General features: G+C 42.8%; 1 protein-coding gene and 1 long non-coding RNA gene across 10 annotated transcripts in view; one reads left to right on the top strand and one right to left on the bottom strand.

Annotated features, from left to right (window-relative positions):
* The window catches only part of LOC127571236 (uncharacterized), a 33,255-nt gene extending 10,405 nt beyond the window's left edge, over nucleotides 1-22,850 (bottom strand). Inside the window, exons 1-2 of the long non-coding RNA XR_007956462.1 lie at nucleotides 22,752-22,850; nucleotides 5,685-5,835 (exon numbers count right to left, since the gene is read on the bottom strand). This is a non-coding gene — a long non-coding RNA (uncharacterized LOC127571236). The remainder of the gene's footprint in view (nucleotides 1-5,684; nucleotides 5,836-22,751) is intronic.
* Nucleotides 1-26,877, top strand: part of LOC127571234 (fibulin-1-like) — a 149,473-nt gene that overhangs the window by 56,229 nt on the left and 66,367 nt on the right. The window lies entirely within an intron of this gene.

The raw sequence follows: 26,877 nt of genomic DNA on the forward strand, positions 1-26,877 counted from the left end.
CTTAAGTCTGGTGGTATGTGCCCTCAGGCACCTGTATCTTCTACCCAATGGAAGAGTAGAGAAGAGAGAATGTCCTGGGTGGGTGGGGTCTTTGATTATGCTGGCTGCTTCACCAAGACAACGAGAGGTAAAGACAGAGTCCAAGGAGGGGAGACTGGTGTCCGTGATGCGCTGGGCTGTGTCCACAGCTCTCTGCAGCTTCTTGCGGTCTTGGGCAGAGCAGTCGCCATACCAAGCCGTGATACATCCTGATAGGATGCTTTCTATGGTGCATCGGTAAAAGTTGGTGAGAGTCAAAGGGGACAAACCAAATTTCTTTAGCCTCCTGAGGAAGTAGAGGTGCTGGTGAGCTTTCTTGGCCGTGGCATCCACGTGGTTTGTCCAGGACAGGTTGTTGGTGATGTTCACTCCCAGGAACTTGAAGCTGTCAACCCTCTCGACCTCAGCACCATTGATGTAGACAGGTGTATGTACACCACCCCCTTTCCTGAAGTCAATGACCAGCTCTTTAGTTTTGTTGACATTGAGGGAAAGGTTGTTGTCATGACACCATTTCACTAAGCTCTCTATCTCCTTCCTGTACTCCAACTCATCGCTGTTTGAGATACGGCCTACAATGGTAGTATTATCTGCAAACTCGTAGATGGAGTTAGAGCAGAATCTGGCCACACAGTCATGACTGTATAGGGAGTAGAGGGCTGAGGACGCAGCCTTGAGGTGAACCAGTGTTGAGAATAATCGTGCCGAAGGAATTGCTGCCTATCCTCACTGATTGCAGTCTGTTTGTTAGAAAGTCAAGGATCCAGTTACAGAGGGAGGTGTTGAGTCCTAGGTCTCGGAGTTTGGTGACAAGCTTGCTTGGTATTATTGTATTGAAGGCGGAGCTGTAGTCAATAAACAATGCTCTAACGTAAGTGTCCTTACTGTCCAGATGCTCCAGAGCTGAGTGAAGGGCCAGGGAGATGGCATCCGCTGTAGACCTGTTTCAGCGATAGGCGAATTGCAATGGGTCCAGGTTGTCTGGTAGGCTGGAGTTGATGCATGCCATGACCAACCTCTCAAAACACTTCATGATGGTAGATGTCAGAGCCACTGGTCGGTAGTCATTGAGGCATGTTACCTTGCTTTTCTTTGGTACCGGGATGATAGTGGTCTTCTTAAGACAGGAGGGAACCTGAGATTGAAGCAGGGAGAGTTTGAATATGTCCGCAAATACTTCTGCCAGCTGATCAGCACAAGATCTGAGCACGCGGCCCGGGGCACCACCTGGGCCAGGTGCCTTCCTTGTGTTCACTCTTCGGAAGACTGATCTTACGTCCTCCACTGTGATCACAGGTTCAGCTGCGTTGGTGGCTGTCAGAGTGGATGGTGACAATCCACTTCCTTTTTGTTCAAAACATGCATAGAATGCGTTAAGTTCAGCAGGAACGGATGCACTGTTGTTAGCTATGCAGCCTGACTTCGTCTTGTAGCCTGTTATGGCATGTAAGCCCTGCCATAACTGGCAGCTGGTCAGGGACTCTATTTTGAGTTGGTATTGCTTCTTGGCATCCCTTATAGCTTTATGAAGGCATACCTCGCTTTCTTGTACAGATCAGGATTACCAGATTTGTGTGCAGCGGTCCTCTCCTTCAGTAGGGAGTAGATCTCCCGGTTCATCCATGGCTTCCTGTTTGGGAACACCTGTACACAGTCCTCCACACACTTGCTGATAAAGTCTGTGATGGTGGTGGCATACTCATCAAGGCTGGCAGCTGAGTCTTTGAACATGGATCAGTCTACTGTCTCAAAGCTGTCACATAGAAGCTCATCTGCTTCCTCAGACCAGCATTGCACGACTCTCTGTACTGGATCCTCCCGTTTCAGCTTCTGTTTGTATGCAGGGAGAAGGAGCACAGCCTGGTGGTCTGATTTCCCAAAGTGATGACGAGGGGTGGCTCAGAAGGCATCTTTGATGGTTGTATAGCAGTGGTCAAGGGTGTTGGTGCCCCTGGTGAAGCAGGAGATATGCTGATAGTATTTTGGTAACACACTCCTGAGGTTGGCCTGATTGAAGTCCCCCGTGATGATGAAGAGGCCCTCAGGGTATCCTGTCTCAAGATTGTTGACCACGGAGTATAGCTCATTGAGTGCAGGCTTCATGTCCGTCTATGGTGGGATGTAGACTGCCATCAGGATAGCCGAAGCGAACTCCCTTGGCAGATAGAATGGTCCACACTTCACCGTTAGATATTCCAGGCTGGGTGAGCAGGAGCTCGCCAGGATCGTCACATCCGAGCACCACAGGTTATTGATTAAGAAGCAGACCCCTCCACCTTTAACTTTGACTGAGGACTCTGTACGGTCCATTCGATGAGTCGAGAAGCCGTCAGGTTGAATAGCAGAGTCAGGTGAAGCAGGTGTAAGCCACGTTTCAGTGAGACATAGTACACAACAGTCCCTCAGTTCTCTTTGGTAGGTCAGTCTTGCCCTTAGTTCATCAACTTTGTTCTCAATAGACTGGACGTTAGCTAGAAGTAAACTGGGGAGGGGGGGTCTTGTAACCACGTTGTTTCAGCCTCGCCTGCAGCCCAGTCCTCTTGCCACGTTTCCGAGATACGCGGCAGTGGCTCTTCGGTCCTGAAGTGGAGCCACCAGGTAAGTTATTGTTTTGGGTCAGACCTGTAAGACCTGGAGTGGATTCCCCTGAACTGGATGTATCTCCTCCTTGCTAGACTTTGATGACCCGGAGTGGATTTACCTAGAATGGCAGGTATGTGATTGCCAGAGAACAGACTTGGAAGATCTGGAATGGATCCATCTGGACTGGGAGGTAAGCTTGGAAGACCTGGAGTGGATTCTGCTGTCCTGTGAGGTAAGTTGTTGCTTCCACACAGGTTTAAGTGACTTGAAGATGAGTGAGCTGCCAGTGGGGAAGTCTAGGTGGGTCTTGGCGTCGGGACTTGGCCTCGGGTGCTCCGTCGGGTCGGGTTAACACAATCATTATTAAATGTTTCTGTTTCTGTTCCTTCGTGACTAATTTGATTTAATTCTTAAGATTATTGTGCATCATTAAATCCTTACTATTTACTTTCATGCATTGTATTTTAGGCTTCATGAAGGTGGTAGTAAGTGGAGGGGTGAACCAACATGGTACCAAGTCAGGATTTGGTTCATTGTTTGTCTTCATCCTGTGGATGTAAAATATCTGAACAGTAATGAGCTGGTGAGCGAGATGGCTACTTCTGCATGAAATTGTTGATCAGTCCCTTTGCCTATATACAGCTGAACTTTTAGAGTTAACTTGAGATGTGTTCACAGAGAATATACCACTTTATTGTGACAGTTACATGGTTTGGAGTACATCTTGTACCACATGCACCTTGATGATAGGTGATAAATCCTTTAAAACTGCAACCAGTTTCTTGATGATAGTAATTGATCTGACATGCTTCACCTCTTTCTCCTCCTTCAGGGAGGGGGAAATTCCCTCATAGTTAAATTTTGGAGTATACAGCAGACAACAATGAGAAGGAGGAGACAAGGAGAAGACAGGGCGAAAACGGCTCACACGAGGGGGCATAATTTTAATGATAGAAAAATGGACGGACATGTGGGAGGGAAGGGTTAGGTAGATCTTAGAGCAGGATAAAATGTTGGCACAACATCGTGGGCCGAAGGACCTGTACTATGCTGTAATGTTAGATGTTCTATGTTCTTTGAGACACGTAGGTTACTTCCTGATCGATACAGGCACTGCGATTCCTTCCTAAGGACATCAATGGCTCTCTCCACAATGCTCCTGGCAAACTGTGGCTCTGGTGGGACTGCCACCAGATAGCAGACAGTTAAAGGACCAAGAGAAACTTTATCCCTCTCAAGACAGCTCTACCATTTATCCAGAGGGCTCATTTGACCCCATCTTGCTCAGGCATGAACTGTGTGCCTCACCCCCAAGCCACAACAGTCAAGGACTGGGTTGATCCGAGCAGACCTGGGAGCACTGAGCACATGGCAACCCTTCCCGCACTTGCTTGCTCTCCTGTCATAGCTGTTTCTGCGATCTTCACCCACGCGTTGTTTTTGTTCATTTCTGACCTACGAAAAATTCAGGTTATGAACAGATCTCAAGAACGGAATCCTGTTGTAACCCAGGGACTGCATGTAGTTTTTTATTTCGTTAATAAATTAAATCTACTTGAACTACTTTAATATGGCTCTGATTATTAGAGGCATTGAATAAATAAGTTAAAAGTCTCAGACAGTGATGCACTTTCATAGGCTTCAGGGCGGAGACACAAGATATTGCAGATGCTGGAATATGAAGCAACAAACAATCTGCTGCAGGAACTCAGCACGCTGAGCAACGTCTGTCAGGGAAAAGGAACTGTCAATGTTTTGGTTCGAAAACCTGCACTATGGTTTTGAACCCTGCAAAGAGTGGCAATTTCAATCCCCCCACAGATGCTGCTCAACCCACTGAGTTCCTCCAACAGACTGTTTAATCGGCTTCAGGGTGTTCTAAGACTGGGGCCTCAGCATTATGCTGTCTCAGCATACATGGCTCTGGCTCACTGAATTAGTTCACTCAATTCTTCATACCCAGAAAAGGGGAACAATGGGTGTGGGCAGTGCAGATGAATTGGGGCAGCTGGATGGATGCACCTCAGTCTGGTCCATGTCCATATTTCCTTACAATATAGAAGGAGGTCATATTGCACCTTCAAGTCTATGCTGGTGCACAAAGCAGGCCCCCACTAATTATCCCTGTAAAATATCCTCCCTATATTCCCATCAACTTTCCCAGATTCTGCCACACATCCACTTAATATGGCCAATTTACAGTGGCCAAATAACCTACCAACTCTCAAGTCTTTGGGATATGGGAGAAAACTGAATGTCCAGGTGAAACACATGTGGTCACAAGAAGAACATGCAAACTCCACTCAGTCAGTACCTGAAGTCAGCATCATTCACTGGAGCTGTGAGGCAGTAGCTCCACTAGCTGAGCCACTGTGCCACTCAGGCAGATGGCAAACCTAAATTAAACAGTCTGAGTGCAGAATATACAAGGGGATAAAGGCTGCATTCTTGGATTGGTGGGATGTGACAAGTGATGTGGCTCAGAGGTCTGAACTGGGCCTTTATCATTTCCTCATAATATTGATACTCTGACTACCATCATTTTTTTGGGTGGTTGATACTGTATACTTAAGCAAAAGCCCTTGGTATTAGTTAGAACCAAGACTGCAATTTTCAGGGACACATAGGTTTGGCATTCTTCACTTTTATATCCTGCCTTAAGGGTCTTTGAGAATCTCCACTGCTGGCATTTCTGATAATGGAGTAGAAAGTCTGGTTTATCATTACAGACATTCCCTCTGTTCTCTCCATCTCTGCTCACTTCTCTGCAACCTAAAACATGTTCCTCAGTTTTGATGAAATTGACCCGAAATACAGCTCTATTTCTCTTTCCATGATGCTCAACTGGATCCGTATTTCCAGCGCTGTCTGATTTTATTTTAACAATTTAAACACAATGGACGTCTCATACCCTGAAGTAGCGATTTGCAGTAATACTTGGTGGGAAAAGTTCCACCATTCCAATTATTAACACATTAATTCCCAAGTAAATAATGGGATTACACTTGACATGCTACGGTCTTAAAGAGTAATTATCCTCTGAAGGTTAAAAGAAAACTAACCTTTGGATGGCATTCAGCAGTATGACATTGTTCAAAGCCAATCAATTATTCGATGTTTCACTCCCTTATCATTTGTGCATTGGTTCTTCGTAACACCATTATCCGTTGTTGTGACCATCTACATTTACATTTCTCCATGTGGAACAGAGATCTGTTAGGATTGTGTGATATTATTATAATATTTCTGCAAAGTACCTCAAATGTTATGTTCTAAAATTTAAGGCACAAACAATATTTTAGCTGTTTTTACCAAGTAAGATCAGCTATAATAACTAGCTTTGTCCTGCACCCTGAGGCATAATTTATCAATTGACAAAAACCTTTTGATACTTTCAGTGAATAGTCTTTTTATATTTTCTATTTTTCTCAGTCCCTCTCCTGAACAGAGCGACTTTTACAGGTGTAGAATTCTGCCAGCATTGGCCACTCTCCAGTATGTTGCTAAATGTGCATTCTTTTTGAACTTTGACAGTGAGAACAATGGCAACCAGTTCCGATATGATTTTATCAATCACCTGCATAAACACGTCTTTTAGCCTTGGATAACCGATTTGTGATCAGAATAGACTGATTATTTTTCCCTTCCCTTATCTCATGGCACATGAACTCAATGAAACAGCATTAATACAAATTCAAGCTTATTGTCCAAGTTCAAGTTCAACTTTATTGTCATAGGCAGGCATACACAGGGTATAAATGCTATGAAAATGAACTCTTTGCAGTAGCATCACAGTACATTACAAACATGACAAATGTAAGTTAACATAACCTTAAATTAACACGAAGAATACATAACTTACATGACAAACTAAACATAATGACACTAGTACAAGTTGAGAGAGAGAAAAAGCAGTATAGTCCAAGGTAGTGTCAGGGTTTCTCAGGTTGGTTCAAGAACCTGATGGGAGTGGGAAAGCAGCTGTTGTCGAACCATGAGGTGTGGGTCTTCAGGCCTGATGGCAGCATCGACAAGAGGGCACAGCCTGGATGGTGGGGGTCCTTAATGATGGATGTCACCTTCCTGAGTCATTCCCTCTTGTAGATGTCCTTGATGGTGGGGAAAGCTGTATCCATGATGGAAATGCTGAGTCCGCCTCTGTCTGTCGCCTCTTGTATTCCTGTTCATTGGAGTTTCCATACCAGGCTGTGATGTAGTCAGTCAGAATGCTTTCCACTGTACATCTGTACAAGTTTGTCAGAGTCTTTGCTGACATGCTGAATCTCCTAAACAGGCATGTCTTCTTCATGGTTGCAACTATGTGCTGAACTCAGGATAGGTCCTCTTAGATGTTGATAACCAAGAACTTGAAGTTTCTCACCCTTTCCACCGCAGACCCTTCAATGAGGACTGGTGCGAGTTTGCCTGACTTCCCTTTCCTAAAGTCCACATCAGTTCCTTGGTTTTGCTGATGTTGAGTGCAAGATTGTTGTTATGACACCATTCAGCCAGCTGACCTATCTCACTCCTGTACGCCGCTCGTCACCAACCATGATTATGTCAACAACAGTGGTATCATTGGCGAATTTGTAGATGTCATTGGAGCTATCCTTAGCCACACAGTCATAGGTATAGAGAGAGTATAGCATGGGGCTAAGCATGCAGTCCTAAGGTGTGCCTGTATTGATGGTCACCGAAGAGGAGATGAGGTTTTGTACTGATTGTGGTCTCCCAGTGAGGAAGTCAAAGATCCAATTGCAGAGGGAGGTACAGAGTCCCAGGTCTTGGAGCTTGATGATGAGTTTTGAGGGGATGATGGTGTTGAACACAGAGCTGTAGACAATAAACAAAAGCCTGACGTATGTGTTCTGATTGTCCAGGTGGTCCAGAGCGGAATGGAGTGCCAGCAAGCTAGCGTCTGCTGTAGAGCTATTGTGGTGATAGGTGAATTAAAACAGGTCCAGGTCCTTAATGAGGCTGGAATTGATTAGTGCCTCTCGAAGTACTTTATTACAGTGGGCGTAAGCACTACCAGAGGGTAGTCATTGAGGCAGGTCACCTTACACTGCTTGGGCGCCGGGACAATTGAAACAGGTGGAACCTCAGACCACAGGTGCGAGAAGTTGAAAATGTCCCAGCCATTTGGTCAGTGCAGTTTTTTAGCAGGTACAGCATCAGGGCCAGATGCCTTGCAAGGGTTCACCCTCCTGAAGGATATTCTGATATGAGCCTCCAAGACTGAGATTGTCGGGTGCTGTGGGGGCTTGCACAACTATGTCATTATTCTCCCCCTCAAAGTGTGCATAAAAGGCATTAAGCTCATCAAGGAGTGATGGGTCATTGCTGTTTACGCTATTCGATTTTACCTTGTAGGAGGTGATGGCGTGCAAACCCTGCCATAGCTGTCAAGCGTCTGTTTGTGTCTCCGGATCGCAAGTCCTGAACACCACAGATCTAGCTCTCAGCAGACTGAGTCTCCTGGTTCATCCAGGGCTTCTGGTTTGGGAAGTCTCAATATGTTTTTGTGGGTGCACACTTGTCCACGCAGGTCTTCATGAAGCTGGTGACGACTGTGGAATATTTGTTCAGATCTGTTGTTGAATCCATGAAAATGGTTCAGTCCACCGATTCAAAACAATCCTGTGTACGGTCCTCCACCCCCCTTGACCATACCTTTGTGTTTATCTCCATGGGTGCTGCGTGCTTCGCCCTCTGCTGTATGCAAGAGCAGAAACACAACCAAGTGGTCTAATTTCCCAAAGTATGGGTGTGGGATGGCTCAGTTGGCACACCTGATGGTGTTTTAACAATGGTTGAGTGTGTTGGGTCCTCTGGTGTTACAGGTGATGTGCTGGTAGTACTTCAGCAGAGGTTTCTTCAGGCTGGCCTGGTTGAAGTCCTCTGCAATGAGGGAGAAGGCATCAGAGTGCACTGCTTCATGCCTGTTAATCACGGTGCTCAGTTTCTCCAGTGCCAGCTTGACATCTGCCTGGGGTGGGATGTATACTGTAACCAGGATAATAGTGGAGAACTCCCTCAGCAGATAGTATGGACGACACTTGACTGCCAAATGTTCCAGGTCAGGGGAACAAGACTGAGACAGAACCACCATGTCCAAGCACCATGATGAATTAATCAAGAAGCAAACACCGCTGCCTCTGTCTTTACCTGACTCCGCTGTCCGATCCATCTGGTGGGCAGTGAAACCCTCATGATGGAGGGCATGTCCAGAGAGCTAGGGATGAGCTATGTCTCTGTGAAACAGAGTACACAGCGGTCTCTCATGTCTCTCTGATACAGCAGTCTTGGTCTGAGGCCCTCTATCCTGTTTTCTAATGACTGCACATTGGCCAGGAGGATGCTAGGGAGGGGGGGGGGGGGGGGGTCTCAAACTCCGGTGCCTCAGTCTTACCTGAAGCCCTCTCCGATCTCCATGGTTTCTGGCAAAACAGAGGCCTTCCTGATGCTTCCAGGTGCTGAACTATCCTTGTGGGTGGTTTGGTCTGCTGAGTCTGTCGGTCTGTCTTGTGATCGTAAGATTGCTAATGTATTTAAATGGCTTAAAACATCGTTTCTTACTGCAATCATTGTGGCTGCAAATTTCAGCTTTAAAAGGTAAGAATGGGAATATTTAAGATTTCCTTCGGGACCTACCTGCAAAATGTTGCCTCTCTCCAGTGCCATCACATGACACTGTCCTCCTGAATGGATAAAGACAGCAAATTTCTTTTTCTGAGGGACAGATAGGTTTGTACAACAATCCAGCATTTTACTCTTACTGAGATTACCACATGTGTGCTACCTTATAGTCCCTGCTGGTTTTAATATGAAGCATAAACATGATACAACTACTAATCAATGTGCTAGGAGATCTGAAGCTACAGGATCTCCTGCCTTTGAAGTATGAGGAAAGTTAATTCAACCCGGAAAAAATGTCAGAAAAAGATGTTGGCAAAAATTCCTAAGGAGGGAGGAGTTCTGGCATGTTATCTAAAATGTGACAGCAGTTGAATCTTTACTGCAGACTGCAAAACCACTGTGAACAAGAGCACGAGAAAGAAAATAACAACATGGAAATAACAGTGGTGTGGATGTATTCCTTTCTTTTTCTGGTTACTATCGATGTGGCTCACCAACAGTCCACAACGGGTAAAAAAATCTGATTTTTTATGGTATACACTGTAGACTTAAGAGCAATAAAATGAAAATGAGGAACTCTTTATGTAATGATATAATCAAACAAATATTTTCAATAGGCATATTCAGCTAAGTCAGAAAGGCAAACTTCGCATTTTAGTGCACTTTTTTGGTAAACTGTGTGAATTTATTTGGCAAAGCCTCTGTACATGTTTAAAGAGCTCTAAGATTTGCCTGTTGTCAAACTTTGCCTAATATTCCTCAATTTCGATGTGCAATGTGTCTCAATGGGAGAGTGAATGCATTATATATTGGGTGGAAAAAGATTCTCTGCTTTTCATAATAGCTTGATATAGAAGCTCACCAAACGTAAAGATGGTGTACTTTTTTTATTAGATTGCAACTGATAGTTTGGAAATCACACCTGACCATCAAGCTGCCGCTCCAGCAGATGGATCACCACTGAGTTCTGAGAGAGAAAAATTTCATGTATAGCTAAAATAGATTCCAAGTAGGTAGAGTGATTCTTTCCTCTGTTAGGCTATGTAGAATGCCAACTGAAAATACTATCAGGTAGGCTTGAGCAATGGGCAGATGAAGTGCCCCATTTGAGATTTTCATTTCTATATTGCCTACTTCCTGGTGCAAAATGGAGACCAGGACTTAAATTCCTTTGCTCATCATGTACCAACGAAGACCTCAATGGTGGAACAGGCGGATAAAGTTATCTTGAACTCAACAGCTATGAAGGCGGATGAAGGCTGCAACAAATCTATCAGCTCCAATCGTCGTGGTCTCCATGCCATTGGAATCAGTTGGTTGATTTGTGAAGTATCGTGTGCTTGTTGTAGTGCAACATCAAGTACACGTTAAACAAATACATGCACAGGCGTCTTCGCTCTGTGTGCTACTTTTTCGGAACGAAGACCATCATCCTCGACCTTGAGGGATAGCCACGATGACGAAGACTGTCTTGCCTAATTCTGATCCTATCAAAAGCATAATGTCTGTGGAAATTTCATTTTACTCAAACCCAAATATAATTTTCATGTACAATGTTGAGTTTAAATTGGTGCATTGAGGGGTTGCGTAGTGTTGGTAGGAAGTTGACATGAGATAAATAAAATTGAAGTTTAACATGGGTATGCATGGCATGATTGTGGAGCCATGTGTTTGTTCTGCCTGCAGCGCTCTGGTAAGAGGAAATGAAGAGTTCTAATTTTTCTTTAAGTAGAGAATGACCTCCATTTTGCAACAGCAGATGACAAATGATGAGAGGTTCTCAAACTGTGGAATTATAGAGAGATACAGCATGGAAACTGGCCTTTCAACCCACTGAGCCCACACCAACCATCAGCCACCCATTTTTACACTAATCCTACTTTGATCCATTACTGAGGGCAGTGTGGCTGATGTAGTTTACATGGAATCATAGAGTCACATGGTCCATGCTGAATAAGTTGCCTACCTGAGTTAGTCTCATATGCCTGCATTTGGCCTGTATCCCTCTAAATCTTTCCTATACATGTACCTGTCTAAATCTCCTTTAACTATTATAATTGTACCCAACTCCACCATTTCCTCTGGTAGCTCATTCCACATACCCAACACCCTCTGTGTAAAAAACTTGCCTTTCAGGTCCCCTTTAAATCTTTCCCCTTTTACCAGAAACTTATGCCCTCTAGTTTTAGACTCCCTTACCCTGGGAAAAAGACTGTGACCATTCACCTTATCTATGCCCCTCATGTTTTTACATACTTCTGTAAGGTCACCCCTTAGCCTCCTGCACTTCTGGAAAACAGTCCCAGCCTATCCAATCTCTCCTTCAGTCCTTCAGTCCTGGTAACATTTTTGTGAATCCTTTCTGCACCCTTTCCAGCTTAATGAAATCCTTCCTATAGCTAGCTGATCAGCTGCACACAATACTCCAAGTGCGGTCTCACCAATGTCCTGTACAGTTGTAATGTTACATCCTAACTCTTGTACTCAGTGCCCTGGCTGATGAAGTCAGAGCATGCCAAACACCTTCTTCACCATCCTATCTATCTGCATCACCACTTTCAGGGATCTATGTACTTATACCCCGAGTCTCTCTGTTCTACAACACTCTCCAGTGCCCTGCTATTTACAGTGCAAGTCCTGCCCTGGTTTAACTTACCAAAATGCAACACCGCATTTCTCCAAGTTAAATTCCACCTCCCATTCCTTGGCCCACTTTCCCAGTTAATCTCAATCCTGTTGTAATCTTGGATAACCTTTCTTCACTGTCCGCTATGCCACCAACTTTGGTGTCATCTGCAAATTTACTGGACTTCAGTAAGGCCTTTGGCAAGGTTCTACATGGGATACTCGTCCAAGAATTAGAGCCCATGTGATCTGAGACAAACTGGTAAATTGGATCCAAAGTTGGCTTGGTAATAGGAGGCAGAGGGTGATGGTGAGGATTGTTTTTGTGATTGGAAGCCTGTGACTGGTGGTTTATACATAGACCTGAACCCTTACTATTTATCATATACATTAACAATTTAGTTATAATGTAGTAGGTATGATTATTAAGTTTGCAGAAGACATGAAACTTGCTGTTGTTCTTGAGAGTGAAGCACATACCTGCAGGATGATATTGGTATTCACCAGGGAGAAAGATGTGGAGGATGGAGAATTAGGGGAGGGTAAACTGATATTCTGGAACATGCTTATATCAGGAAGGAAGAAGTTCTAAAGATATTGGCACACATTAAGGTGAAAAAATGCCCAGCGACTGACAGGATCTATTCTAGGATGCAGTAAGAAGCAAGGGAGGAGATTGCTAGAGCTCTGACAGAGCTTTTGAGCTTTGTTAGCCTTAGGTGATGTACCAGAAGACTGGAGGATAGCAAGTGTTATTCCCTTATTCAAAAAAGGCTGTAAGGATAAGATAGGAAACTAAGGCCAGTGAGCTTTACATCAGTAGTATGGAAATGATTGGAAAAAATTCTAAGAGACAGAATTAATGGTCACTTGGAAAGGCAGGGACCGATTGGGGGCGGGGGGGGGGGGGGGGCGCTCAACGTGGTTTTGTACAGGGTAAATCTTGTCTTACAAATCCGACTGAGTTTTTTGAGGAGGTTACTAAGAAAATTGATGAAGGCAAGGCAGTAAACATGGTATACATGGACTTTAGCAAGGCCTTTGACAAAGACCTGCCTGGTAGGTTGGTCCAGAAGGTTAAGGTATGTCATTGGGATGTCTTGGCAAACTGGATCCAAGACTGGCTTGGTGATAGGAGGTAGAGGGTGGTGGTGAAGGGTTGTTTTTCTGACTGGAAGTCTGTAGCTGGTTGTGTACTGCAGAGATCGGTGCTGGGACCATTGTTGTTTGTCATATATATAAAGGACTTGTATGAGAATGTAGGTGGTCTGACTAGTAAGTTTGCTGCCAGTGTAGAAATTGGTGGAGTTCTAAATAGCAAAGAAGGATGTTGAAGGATACAGAGAGTCATGGAGCATCTGGAAAGTTGAGTGGAGTGGTGGCAGATGGAATTTAATCCAGACAAGTACGAGATATTGCATTTTGCAATGTCAAATACTGGTAGGGCATATACAGTAAATGGTAGGGACCATGAGAGTGTTGATGTACAGAGAGATCTTGAGGTGCAAGTTCATACTTCCCTGAAAATGGTGACACAGTGAATAAGGCATTCAGCATGTTTGCCTTCCATGGATGAAGGATTGAATATAACAGTTGGGCCATCATGTTGCAGCTGTACAAAACTTTGGTTAGGTTGCTCTTGGAGTATTGTGTACAGTTCTGGTTGCCACACTACAGGAAGGATGTGTTAGCTATAGAGAGAATGCAGAAGAGATTCGCCAAGATATGTACTGGAATGTTGGATTTTAGTTACAAGAAGAGATTGATAAACTGAAATTGTTCTCACTGGAGCATAGGAGGCCAAGGGGTTACCTCAAAGTCAAAATTGAGGTTATTGTCATATGCACAAGTACCTGTATGCACAGGTGCAATGAAAAACTTACTTGCAGCAGCATCAAAGGCACATAGCATCATATAAGAAACATTCACAAGAAAAATGTATATTAAATATAAATTATACACAATTTTTACAAGAAAGAACACAATTAGAACAAACAAAAGTCAATTTTAGTGCAAAGTAGTCAAAGTGGTCATAGTGTTGCTAAACTGTCATGATTAGAGTTTTGTCAGTTGGTTCAAAAACAGAATGGATGAAGGGAAGTAGCTGTAGAAGTTTGTAAGAGTGTTCGGTGACAAGCCAAACCTCCTTAACCTCCTAAGAGGTTACCTTACAGAAGTTTATAAGATGATGAAGGGTATAGATAGGGTAGAAGTCAGAGTCTTTTTCCCAGGGTAGGAAAGACTGAAATTAGAGGGCATAGGCTTAAGTTGAGAGGGGACAAATTTAAAGGAGATCTGAGAGGCAAGTTTACACACAGAGGGTGGTGGCTAAATAGAACGAGCTGCCAGAGGAGGTGGTAGAGGTGAATACAATTATAAGTTAAAGGTATTTTGCAGGTATTTGGATAGGAAAGGAGTAGAGGAATATGGGCTAATACAGGCAAGTGAGATTAACATAGATAGGCATCACAGTCGGCATGGACAAGTTGGCCCAAAGGCCCACTTCTTTGCTCAACAGCTCTATGACTAAGATTCGATGATATTGATCAGATGATAAGACGGACAGAGCAATGGTAAGTAGAAATTAATCCTTATATGCGTGAGGAGTTGGACTTGTGGAAGACTAATAAGGATTGGACATAGATAATAAGTGGTAGGACCTTAGGGAGTACTGAGGAACAGAGGGACCCTGATATAGAAGTCCAAGGTTCCCTGAAAGTGGCAGCGTAAGGTGGTGAAGAAGGCACATAGGATACTTGTCTTCGTTAGACGGGGCACAGAATATAAGAGCAGGAAGGTTATGGTACAAAGTTATAAAACTTTGGTTAGGCCACAGCAGGAATACTGTGTACAGTTCTGATTGCTACACTGTAAGAAGAATGTGCATGCACAGGAGAGGTGCAGGGGAGATTCATCAGGATAAAGGCTGGGAAGAAGCAGTTCAGTTTTGAGAAGAGGCTGGATTTGTTTACCTTGTGGCCGAGCTAAAGGATGTATGACTACGAGAGGCATAGATAGGGTAGAAAGAGTAATAAGCCTACAATCTGCTTGTGAGTGTTCCAAAATCCCTATAGTTCAGCACGTGACTCACTGGGCGCTGATACCCAAGCTCCCCTCAACACTCCAGGCCCTGGGGTTTCCTCATTTACTCAATGCACCATTTATGGCTGTTGCTGTTCCTGTGCACTTGTTCTCTGTAATGCACCCTTTGAGCACAACAGTACAGTGGTTATGTTATTGGACTAGCAACGCAAAAATATGGATTAGTAATCCAGTGAAGCAAGTTTAAATCCCATTCTGGCATCTGGGGAACTGAAATTCATATATATGGATTGAAAATTGAGTAACTATGAAATTCCCAAAAACCATAAAATTACTGATTCCCTAATGTCCACAAAGGAAGAAAATCTGGCATTCTTCTCCATCTGGACCTAAGTGTGACCTAGATCCAGAGTGATGTGGTTTACTCCTAAATGGTCAAGCACGGATGTCAGTTTAAGGACAATTATGTTTGCACCATAAATATCGACTGTGCCACACCCTGTGAAGTACAGATAAGAAGGATCTCTTTACCTATCTAAAAAACTGCTGGATGTCCTGACATCAATGGCAATTCAATGAACAGGTGAGAGCATCTGCAGGAGTTGCTTGCTTCTGTTACTACAGGTACAGAGGTTCTGTCATTAGAAGAACAAGGGAAGCAGCTAAGGAACAAGGTTTACATTCAATAGCGGCATCAGATGAATTGCACCACTAAGCGGCCACGAGATTGAAGGGTGATCTGATGGAGGTATTTAAGATCATGAAGGGCACAGACAGGGTGAAAGCACATAGTGTTTTTTCCTAAGGAGGGGGTGGTAAAAACAAGACGGCATTGGTTTAAGATCGGAGGCAAGAGTTTTTAAAGGGACATCAGGGGCAGCTTCTTCACGCAAAGTTGTGGTGCGTATCCGGAATGAACTGCCAAAAATAGTAGTTGAGGCAGGCAACTTAACAACATTTAAAAGCCATCTAGATAAGTACATGATTAGGAGGGGTTTAGAGGCTATGGGTCAAATGCGGGCAGATGGGACTAGCTCGCTGGGCAACACAGTCGGCATGGACGGGTTGGGTCGAAGGCCTGTTTCCATGTCGCGTGACTCTATGACTCTGAGTGTAAGTGAGAGTGATAGACAAGTAAGCTGAAACAGAGGGAAAAGGAAAATGCCCAAATACTTTTTCATCTGTAGCCCCCTGACTTCCTTTCTCTAAATTTGCAAGTCCTTCTTTTGCTGGTGACGATGATGATGGGTACTCTCCACTGGCAAGAGTGTAATTTCATTGTCAGGAAATTTTCATTTTTTCATTTGAGAATTTCATTTTCAGGATGTGTGTACAAGCAGAAACTAGTGCATTGAAGTGCCTCATTGTGAATGGACGATAGACTTGTAAAGTGGGTAAGAGAAGGGATGCTGGTAATGAGGATAAAAATCAAATCACCAGATTGTGTAGTAACAGAGATATTGCTTGTAATGCTCATTAAATTTCTTCATAAACGCCAGTTATGTTGCAAGAACAATTATTCTAATATTGACGTATTAAGCCATCTATTTACATCATTACAGGTTAATTTAATAGTGACTCTATCACAGATCACCCATTCTAGTTACTCTATACAGATCATTCTGGTTATATCAGAGTGTCAGGGTACAAAACCATCAAATACTGGAAATGCTTAGTGAGTCAGGTTTCTGTGGAAAGAGAAAAGGAGTTAACATTTTAGGTTGAAGACCTGAACTAGAACTGGGAAAGAGAGAAAACAAGTTAATTTTAAACTGCAGGGAAGGTGGGATAGGAATGAATAGGTCAAAGGGAATATCTCTAATACGGTGAGGCCAGGGTTGCTATGGGGATAAGTTAATGAGTTAATAGGGACAGTTAAAGGGAGAGAAAATGAACAAAAGGTATGAAATGAGGACTGTGAATGGATGAGAATACAAACAAAGGACGTAAAAGTTGCAAAATGTAGGACTTTATGACAGAGGTCAGGCAGTGCTAATGGAGAGAGAAACATTGAGCCAATATCACAGATGAATGATATGCAATAGAAATGGCAACTTCTGATACAGAAGTGAATTATCCGAAGTGGTAGAATTTGATATTGAGTCCAGAAGGCTGCAACATGTCTAGAAGGAAGAGGAGGTACTGTTCCCCAAACTTGTGCTGGGCTCCATTGTAACAGTGAAGGAGGCCACAGCCAGGTGGGTCATAGTGGGAGTGGGGTAGCCAATTAAAGTGGGAAGCAACAGGGAGGCCTAAGTCACACCTGTGGACTGAATGCAGGTGCTCTGCAGAATGTGGGTAGTACTCTGATCAATTGCATGCTAGCTGTTTCCTTCAACGTTAGGCATTCATTGACCATAGTTGGAATGCACCTACCCTTTAAGATCTGCAGTTAATCGATCTGTTATCCAAGTCTACCAGATTTCCTGTTTTTCTACACAATGATCAATTTTTAAGCATTGGTTTCAGAGCTGGCAACTTGCCTAGTTATCATACAAGTCACTAAAAGCAATCAGACTTCCTGCTTGTCTTCTTTATGTAAGTGGAAAATGGCCTGCCTAATCTCTCACCATGTGGGTTAGGCAAGGTTTTGCTCAAACATATCAATGTGTGATAGGATATATATTTTGCAAGTTTTTTTCATTGATTGCCTTTGGAAATGATAGGATATTTTTGCGCAAAACTTATGGTTGTACTTATAATTATATGTGTTGAGGTAATGAAAGAAAGATTATCCATTGTCTGTGGATGGAACAGTTTTTTATTCATGCTTTTATGCTCAACTATTTATATTATTTTGGTGTACACCTTACACATTTTATTGTCTTCTATTAAAATATTTGTTTTGATTATAAGTAATATATCAAATGAGGTTTTAATTGACTTGGAATTATATTTTGTTTTATTTTATTAGAAGTCTCAGATTGCACTATTTTCTTCTGTCTTTCTCTGAGCTTGGTAGAAGTATATTTATACTTCTAGCTCAATCTGCAAAGAACTCCACTTTGTGCAAGTAATGTGCAATGATGGTACAGTTGCTTTTGTAAAACCAGTGAATGTCTCAGTTGACAGTGCTTTAGCCTTTGGATAAGTAGCTTGTAAATTCTTCCTGGAACTTGAAAACATAATACATGAAATAATGCTGGAGGTTCTCTTAGCCTTCATTAATAGAATCTAAAATTGTAGAATCATAGAAGTGTATGTGATAGAAGAATACCATTTGGTCCATTATACCCACATCATTATAACTTGGGAGGAAATTTACAGTAAATTAACATAAATGTAATGTCCTGTGTGGTATGTCTTGAGGTACCCCAGATGATTGTTTAATTTCAGGATAACACTTCAGAGAGGCACTGAGGGAATTTTTTTTCGTCATGATATTGCTTTCTCAGAGGTGTTAGTCCAAATTACGGAACACTTTGTAATCTCTGGTCATGGATTAGCAGAGATTTTCCTGTCTAGATTTGCAGAGTTAAAGCCTTGAGAGTGCCATGAAGTCTCATCAAATATACTGTACATTGTTGTATTAAGATCCAAACTGTCTTTTGAAGATGTAAAATATCCCTTGTCCCTCAGAGTAGGAAGTTTGCTTCATGACTTTGTCATTATTACTCAAGCAGATAAGAATGTTTAACTAGTTCTTTATCTCACTTTCTGCATTGATTTCTGCCTTGATGTTTGCACATTAGTTAACGTGACTGACCACATAATAATTGTAAGTTAAAAGTAATTCTTTGCTATAAGTCTTTGGGATATGCTGTGTGAACAGTGCAGTATACCAACAAGCTCTTTCTTTCTAAACTTCAAGGTTATGGCATCCTTGTACACTGAAATGGTAAATATAGCTCATTACATGTTGAATAGTTTCTCTGCTTTCTTCTCTTATTTCCTATGAGTATTAACACTGGGTGCAGTCCTAGGGATCCAAATCACCCCTTGTGAGCTTGTCTAAGTAGCCATTCTTTGCAAATGAGGACAAGTAAAAGGCAATTGTTGCCCATTAATCTGAAGAAGTTTTAAAACTAAGACCTAACACCGTTCAGACGGAAACTTAGCAGCTAATGGACATTATCTGCACCATCCTAAATCAAGACAGAGTAGGCTGCAAACTGGTCTACACATTTGTCCACTGACCTATCAGCAGAAGTGTCCCAAATATTCAGCATGTTTTTGGTATACATATCAGGAACAAGGGTGATAAAATTAGAGCATGGGTAAGTACATTGGAACTATGACGTGGTGGCCATTACAGAGACTTGGCTGTCACAAAGGCAAGGATGGCTGCTGGATATTCTGGGATTCAGGTGTTTCAAAAGGGACAGGGATGGAGGTGTGAGGAGTAGCTTTGCTGATCAGGGACAGTGTCACATCTGTAGAAAGGGAGGACGTCCTGGGAGGATCGTCTTTGAGTCAGTGTGGGTGGAAGTCAGAAACAGGAAAGGAGTGATCACTCTACTGGGAGTATTCTATAGACCCCCCCCCAATAGAAGCAGAGACACTGAGGAGCAGATCGGGAGGCAGATTTTGGAGTGGTGCAAAAATAACAGGGCTGTTGTCATGGGTGATTTCAACTTCCCTAATATTGATTTGCACCTACTTAGTGTAAAGGGGATAGATGGGGCAGAGTTTGTTAAGTAGGTCCAGGAAGGATTCCTGACACAGTTTATGGACAGGCCGACTAGAGGAGAGGCCATACTGGATCTGGTACTAGGCAATGAGCCTGATCAGGTTTCAGATCTCTCGGTGGGAGAGCATTTTGGAGAAAGTGACCATAACTCCTTGACCTTTACCATAGCCTTGGAGAGGGATAGGGGCAGACGATATGGGAAAGTATTTAATTGGGGGAGGGGGCATTATGATGCTATTAGGCAGGAATGTGGGAGCGTAAATTGGGAACAGATGTTCTTGGGGAAGTGCACAGCGGAAATGTGGAGGTTGTTTAGGGAGTACTTGCATGGGGTTCTGGATAGGTTTGTCCCATTGAGGCAGGGTAAGGATGGTAGAGTGAATGAATTGTGGTTGACAAGAGACATAGAATATCTTGTAAAGAGGAAGAAAGACGCTTACCTAGGGTTTAGAAAGCATGGATCAGACAGGGCTCTGGAGAGTTACAAGGTAGCCAGGAGTGAGCTTAAGAATGGACTTAGGAGAGATTGAAGGGGGCATGAGAAGGCCTTGGCAAGTAGGATTAAGGAAAACCCCAAGACGTTCTACACGTATGTGAAGAATAGGAACATGACTAGAGTGAGGGTAGGACCAATCAGGGATAAAAGAGGAAACATGTGCCTGGATTTGGAAGCGGTAGGGGAGGTCCTTAATGAATACTTTGCTTTAGTATTCACCAGTGAGAGAGACCTTGACATGTATGAGGATGGCATACAACATACTGATATGCTAGGGCATAGCAACATGAGGAAAGAGGATGTGGTGGAACTTTTGAAAAACATTAGGATAGCTGAGTCACCGGGGCTAGATGGGATATAGCCAAGGTTATTACGGGAAGCGAGGAGAGAGATTGCTGTGCCTTTGGCAATGATCTTTGCATCCTCACTGACCACAGGAGTAGTGCCAGGTGATTGGAGGGTGGCAAATGTTGTTGCTTTGTTTAAGAAAGGGTGTAGGGATAACCCTGGGAATTACAGACCACTGAGTTACTTCAGTGGTGGGCAAATTACTAGAAAAGATTCTTGGAGTCAGGATTTATGGGCATTTGGAGAAGCATAGGCTGATTAGGGACAGTCAGCATGGCTTTGTGAAGGGCAGGTCGTGCCTCACAAGCCTAATTGAATTCTTTGAGGATGTGATAAAGCACATTGATGAAGGTAGAGCAGTGGATGTAGTGTATGTGGATTTTAATAAGGTGTTTGATAAGGTTGCTCATGGAAGGCTCATTCAGAAAGTCATGAGGGATGGGATCCAGGGAAACTTGGTTGTGTGGATTCAGAAATAGCTTGCCCATAGAAGACAGAGGGTGGTGGTAGATGGAGCGTATTCTGTCAGTGGTGTTCTGCAGGGATCTGTTCTAGAATCTCTTCTGATTCACTTAATAACACAAGTGTTCTGGATTCACTTATTATCCTGTAACCTATTCTCTTACACATACCTGTTAACATCCCCCTAATTCTCCTACCACACACCTACACATAATAACTACATATAAAAATTTGGTTCACTTAAAAATTACTTCCTGGACTGCACACTTTTAGTGAGTGATTTAGGAGTAGCTTTTAACTGGAATTGAATGCTGAATCATGAGTTGACAGTTAGCAATGTAGTGGGGTGGAGGTGAGGAGTATGAAATGTAAGATGAGGTTCATTGTCAGACCGATTTGTCTTGAGACAAAGCGGGTTTGGCACCTAAATATCCAATGGTGATAGCTGGGACCCAGGTGAACCTCACAAAATGAGATCATACAGAACCACACAGGCAACTATGTCTGCTGCTGCATTAGTATCAATATTGTCATCGACCTCTTCTTCATTCCTCACAATTCATAAAAAGGTTCTGTGCTTTCTGTCTTATATCTCCTATTGTACAATATCATGCACTAAGAGACAATGGTAAATCTGTACTGTAGGGTACCTCCAATCTCTCAGGATACATGGGATATCTTCATATTGCTTAAAGACACATCTGGTTCTGGATGACTTTGGTTGTTCCTTATCAACATTTTTTTCAGGCATTTGGGATACAAAGTGTCCCATTCATGCCTTGATACTGGCATTCAGTAAGTTTCTTAAAGCTAATTTCTGTGCAGATCTCAAATTTGTAAATGGATAGAGAACTTATTTGAATAATTTCATCCACAACCACTTTTTGTAGTATGTATTTAGTACAGCATTTTACTAGGAATCTAGCCATTCATGCAGTGAAAAACAATCATTACAGTATCAGATCCTTGTTCACCTCAGCAGCTTTCAAGATAGGAGCCATTGAGATGTTGAACTTCTGAAATACATTCAGTTCCACTTCTTCCGAAAACAAACTCTTTCAGATAAAATATGAAAATGCTGAAAATATTAACTCTTCTCTTTCCACAGATACCCGCACAGTGTTTCTAGAAATTTTTCTTTTTCTTTCAGCTTTCCAGCATCTGCAGTATTTTTTATTTCAAACTTTCGGGAGCTAGCTTTAAGTACTGGAGTTGAGATTGTCATATATGTTCACAACTTGCCTGCTACTGTTATTTGTAAGGCAAACCCATAAGTAAGGAGCTAATAAACTGGCCAAGTTAAAAATTATTTTCATACCTTTCATATTTATTGACCACTTTAGAGGCTTGTTTTTAATCAGTACAGAACTTCCTCTTGAAATTCCTACACAATAACGAATACACTCCTCCCATATCTGCAATCTATCCCCAACAGGTCTCAATACTGTGTACTTTTGAAAAGGTCTGATCTTTTTGAGTTCTTTTTGGCAAAAATAAAATCTAAAAACATTTTCAGTGTGCTAAAAACATGAATTCTGAAGACAACTGGGATTTTGTTGAAGGTCATAAAAGTCATAAATATTGAGAAATTAGGTTAAAGAAGTTAATCTCTTTCCATTATGTAACCCCCAGCTGATCCATGGATGTGGAACAGCAATATCAGAAATTGAAAATAGAAATTATTATTCCATCTATGTGTGTTTGCCATTATTCATGAATTTAACTTTTACATTTCCCACATTCTTATCATACTGTTTGTTATACAGATGCAGAATTAATCTTATACCTGCAGCAGAATTGAGTGTCTAAAATATCAGGTGTGGTTTCATTATTGTAGTACTAACCTCCTACAACATTCTTAAAAACAGCTTCAGTCAAAAATCTTACCTGCTTTTCCTCAAATTTCTTTCCTCATTCTTCTCTTCATTGTTATCATTACTACAGAATTGATATTGATTACTTGGACTGACAACCTGAGCACAATTGAATGAAACAGGAAACTGCTTCATTGTAATTTCTTGAAAGATTATATCAAAAACATATTGTGCAATGTGTTTCAGCTCTGAGTAAATGTTATGCAACATGTTTCACATTTGAATAAAAGTTTACCAGTCAGTCAAGATTTTCTTGATCTTGGCCTTAGAGCAGGAATGCTTTTGGTGGCAGTTCTGATTTTAATTCTTGTTGCTAGTTCAAGTTCAAAGCATTTCAAAACCTCATTCAGAATTGACATTGAAACCCTGATTTTTCTCCAATGTAAGATGACATGTATTGGAATGGTAAATACAAAGTGGCTGCATTATGGAAACCCCAGCATTAGGGGTGGACATGAGAAGAAATATGTGGGGTTATTAAACTTTTGGTTAGGTTATCAATCATTACTGAAAGTACGCAGGCACAGAAAGTCAACTGTATGGAAAATTGTTTTCAGCATAATGCAATTCAAAATGGAGATTACCCAAAGTAAATGCAATAATGGCCATTGCTGGGTTGTTTTGTGTCAGCTTGGCATGACTGATGCAATTTCTGTATCAATTTCATAAATGATGATGCCATTTTCCATGCAACAGTTTTGGAACATTATGGTATTGGTATTGGTTTATTATTGTCACTTGTACCGAGGTACAGTGAAAAACCTGTCTTGCATACCGATTGTACAGGTCAATTCATTACACAGTGCAGTTACATTGAGTTAGTACAGAGTGCATTGATGTAGTACAGGTAAAAACAATAACAGTACAGAGTAAGGTGTAAATTTAAAAGCATAGAATGACTATAGTAAGGGTATTGAGTAGATCTGTAGAGAGCAGCTTGCAACGTGTCGCCACGCTCTGGTGCCATGAAGAGCTAAGGCATCTGAAAACCACAGTAGAATGTAGAGAGAATGTAGAGAGGAGGAATTTACGAAATCCACAAGTTCTATGATAGAACAATACGACGCCTTAGTTGCCGAAAAACTCCATTGCTTTGTTCCAAAGGATCTGCCACACCGAGTGCAGTTGATATGTGGCCGCCCACAGATATACCTGCTTTCCAGTACAGGTTAATGACTCCACAGATTGCTCCAAAAATCCATACATGGATTGTATAGTGACAGTCGCAGCTATTGTGCTTCACTCGTAGATACAGAGACTGGCAGTCAGTGTCACCAACTCTTAGACCATATTGTCCCAAGAATGACCACCACTGAACACTCCAGTCAACCATGTTTCATTAAGTCAGCATTGGATTGGGACACCTGTAAGGTAATCCTTCACCAACACCAACCCCACCATATGACACCAGCCTCTCCTCACCCCAAAACCAGTGATCTTACAAGGCTTGGCTTGTGGAAGTGGGCTGAGGAGTGGCAAATGGATTTCAATACATATACAGTAAGTGCGAGGTGATGCATTCTGGGAAGTGAAACCAGCATAGGACATACTATGAATGGTAGGGCACTGGGGAATGTAATGTAACAGAGTGACCTAGGAGAACAAGTACATAGTCCATTGAAAGCAGAGTCACAGGTAGACAGGGTGGTGTAAAAGGCATTTAGTACACTGGCCTTCATCAGTCAGGGCACTGAGTATAGGAGTCGGGACATTATGTTGCAGTTGTATAAGTCGTTGGTGAGGCTGCACCTGGAGTACTGTGTACAGTTTTGGTCACCATGTTATAGGAAAGATGTAGTTAAACAGGAAAGAGTGCAGAAAAGATTTACAAGGATGTTGCCAGGACTAGAGGGCCTGAGTTATAGGGCGAGGTTGGCCTGGCTTGGTCTTTATTCCTTGGAACAAAGGAGAATGAGGGGCAACCTTAAAGAAATGTTTAAAATTATGAGAAGCATAGATAAGCTGGATGGTAACAGTCTTTTCCCCAGGGTAGTGGAATCCAAAACTTGGGGGCATAGATTTAGGGTGAGAAGGGAAAGATTTAAAAGGGACTTAAGGGGAAACTTTTTCATGCAGAGGGTGGTGAGTGTATGCAATGAGCTGCCAGAGGAAGAGGTTGAGGCTCTCTAGTCCTGGCAACATCCTTGTAAATCTTTTCTGCACTCTTTCCTGTTTAACTACATCTTTCCTATAACAGGGTGACCAAAACTGTACACAGTACTCCAGGTGCAGCCTCACCAATGACTTATACAACTGCAACATAATGTCCCAACTCTAATTCTCAACACTGATGCCCCAGAAGGCTGCATCCTCAGCCCTCTACTCTACATCCTATATACTCATGACTGTGTGGCCAGGTTCTGCTCTAACTCCATCTACAAGTTTGCAGATGATACCACCGTAGTAGGCTGTATCTCAAACAACAATGAGTCGGGGTACAGGAAGGAGATAGAGAGCTTAGTGACATGGTGTCATGACAACAATCTTTCCTTCTATGTCAACAAAAGAGCTGGTCATTGACTTCAGGAAAGGGAGCGGTGTATATGCACCTGTCTACATCAACGGTGCTGAGGTCGAGAGGGTTGAGAGCTTCAAGTTCCTGGGAGTGAACGTCACCAATAGCCTGTCCTGGTCAACTCACGTAGATGCCACGGCCAAGAAAGCTCACTAGCATCTCTACTTCCTCAGGAGGCTAAAGTGTCCCCTTGGACACTCACCAACTTTTATTGATGCACCATAGAGAGCATCTTATCTGGATCCATCACAGCTTGGTATGGCAACTGCTCTGCCCAGGACTGCAACAAACTGCAGACAGTTGTGGACACAGCCCAGCGCGTCACGGAAACCAGCCTCCCCTCCTTGGACTCTTGTCTTTACCTCTCGCTGTCTTGGTGAAGCAGGCAGCATTATCAAAGACCCCACCCACCTGGGTCATTCTCTCTTCTCTCCATCAGGTAGAAGATACAGGAGCCTGAGGGCACATACCACCAGGCTTAAGGGCAGCTTCTATCCCACTGTGATAAGACTATTGAATAGTTCTCTTATACGATGAGATGGACTCTGACCTCACAATCTATCTTGTTGTGACCTTGCAACTTATTGTTTACCCGCACTGCACTTTCTCTGTAGTTGTGACACTTTACTCTGTACTGTTATTGTTTTTACCTGTACTACCTCAATGCACTCTGTACTAACTCAATGTAACTGCACTGTGTAATGAATTGACCTGTACGATCGGTATGCAAGACAAGTTTTTCACTGTACCTCGGTACAAGTGACAATAATAAACCAATATCAATACCAATAGTATCATTGAAGAAGCACTTGGATAGGTACATGGAGGGGTGGGGTCTGGAGGGATATGGATCAAAAGCAGGACGTTGGGACGAGCTGGGTGGGCACCGTGGTTGGCATTGACTCATTGGCAGCACAAATAGATAAGGTGGTTAAGAAGACATATGGGATATTTCCTTCATTGGCTGGGGCATAAAATATGAGAGGAGGAAAGCTAAGGTTCAACTTTATAAGACATTGGTTAGGCCACAGCTGGAGTAGTGTGAATAGTTCCGGTCACCACATTATCGACAGGACATGGTTGTAATGGAGAGAATGCAAAGGAGTTTCACCCAGAGAGACTGGAAAGGCTGAGTTTATTTTCCTTGGAGTGTAGGATGCTGAGGGGACACCTGATGGAGGTGTAAAATAATTAAGAGGGGCTTAGATTGGTAGATGGTGAGAAACTTTTCCCTTAGCAGAGGTGTCTATAACCAGAGGGCATAGGCTTAAGGTAAGGGGTAAGAGGTTTAGGGAGGGGTGGGATTTGAGGATGAACTTTTTTCACACAGATGGTGGTTCATATCTGGTATACACTGCCTGATGGGGTGGACGCAAGTACTCTTCCATTTAAGAAGTGTTTAGATGAGTCCTTGAAACATTGTGGCATAAATAAAATGCTAGGGGGCATGTGCTGGAAAATGGGAACAGTATAGATAAGTACTTGATGGCTGGCAAAGACACAATGGGCCAAAGGGCCTGTTTTCTTGCTGTGCGATTCCATGATATGTGCTTCAAGAAGGAAAAATTCAATGAAATCAGCAACCACATCCATTCACACATGTGTCCTCAGGGAAGGGGAGGGA

The sequence above is a fragment of the Pristis pectinata genome, chromosome 6, assembly GCF_009764475.1.
Source record: "Pristis pectinata isolate sPriPec2 chromosome 6, sPriPec2.1.pri, whole genome shotgun sequence".
Classification (NCBI taxonomy): Eukaryota; Metazoa; Chordata; class Chondrichthyes; order Rhinopristiformes; family Pristidae; genus Pristis; species Pristis pectinata.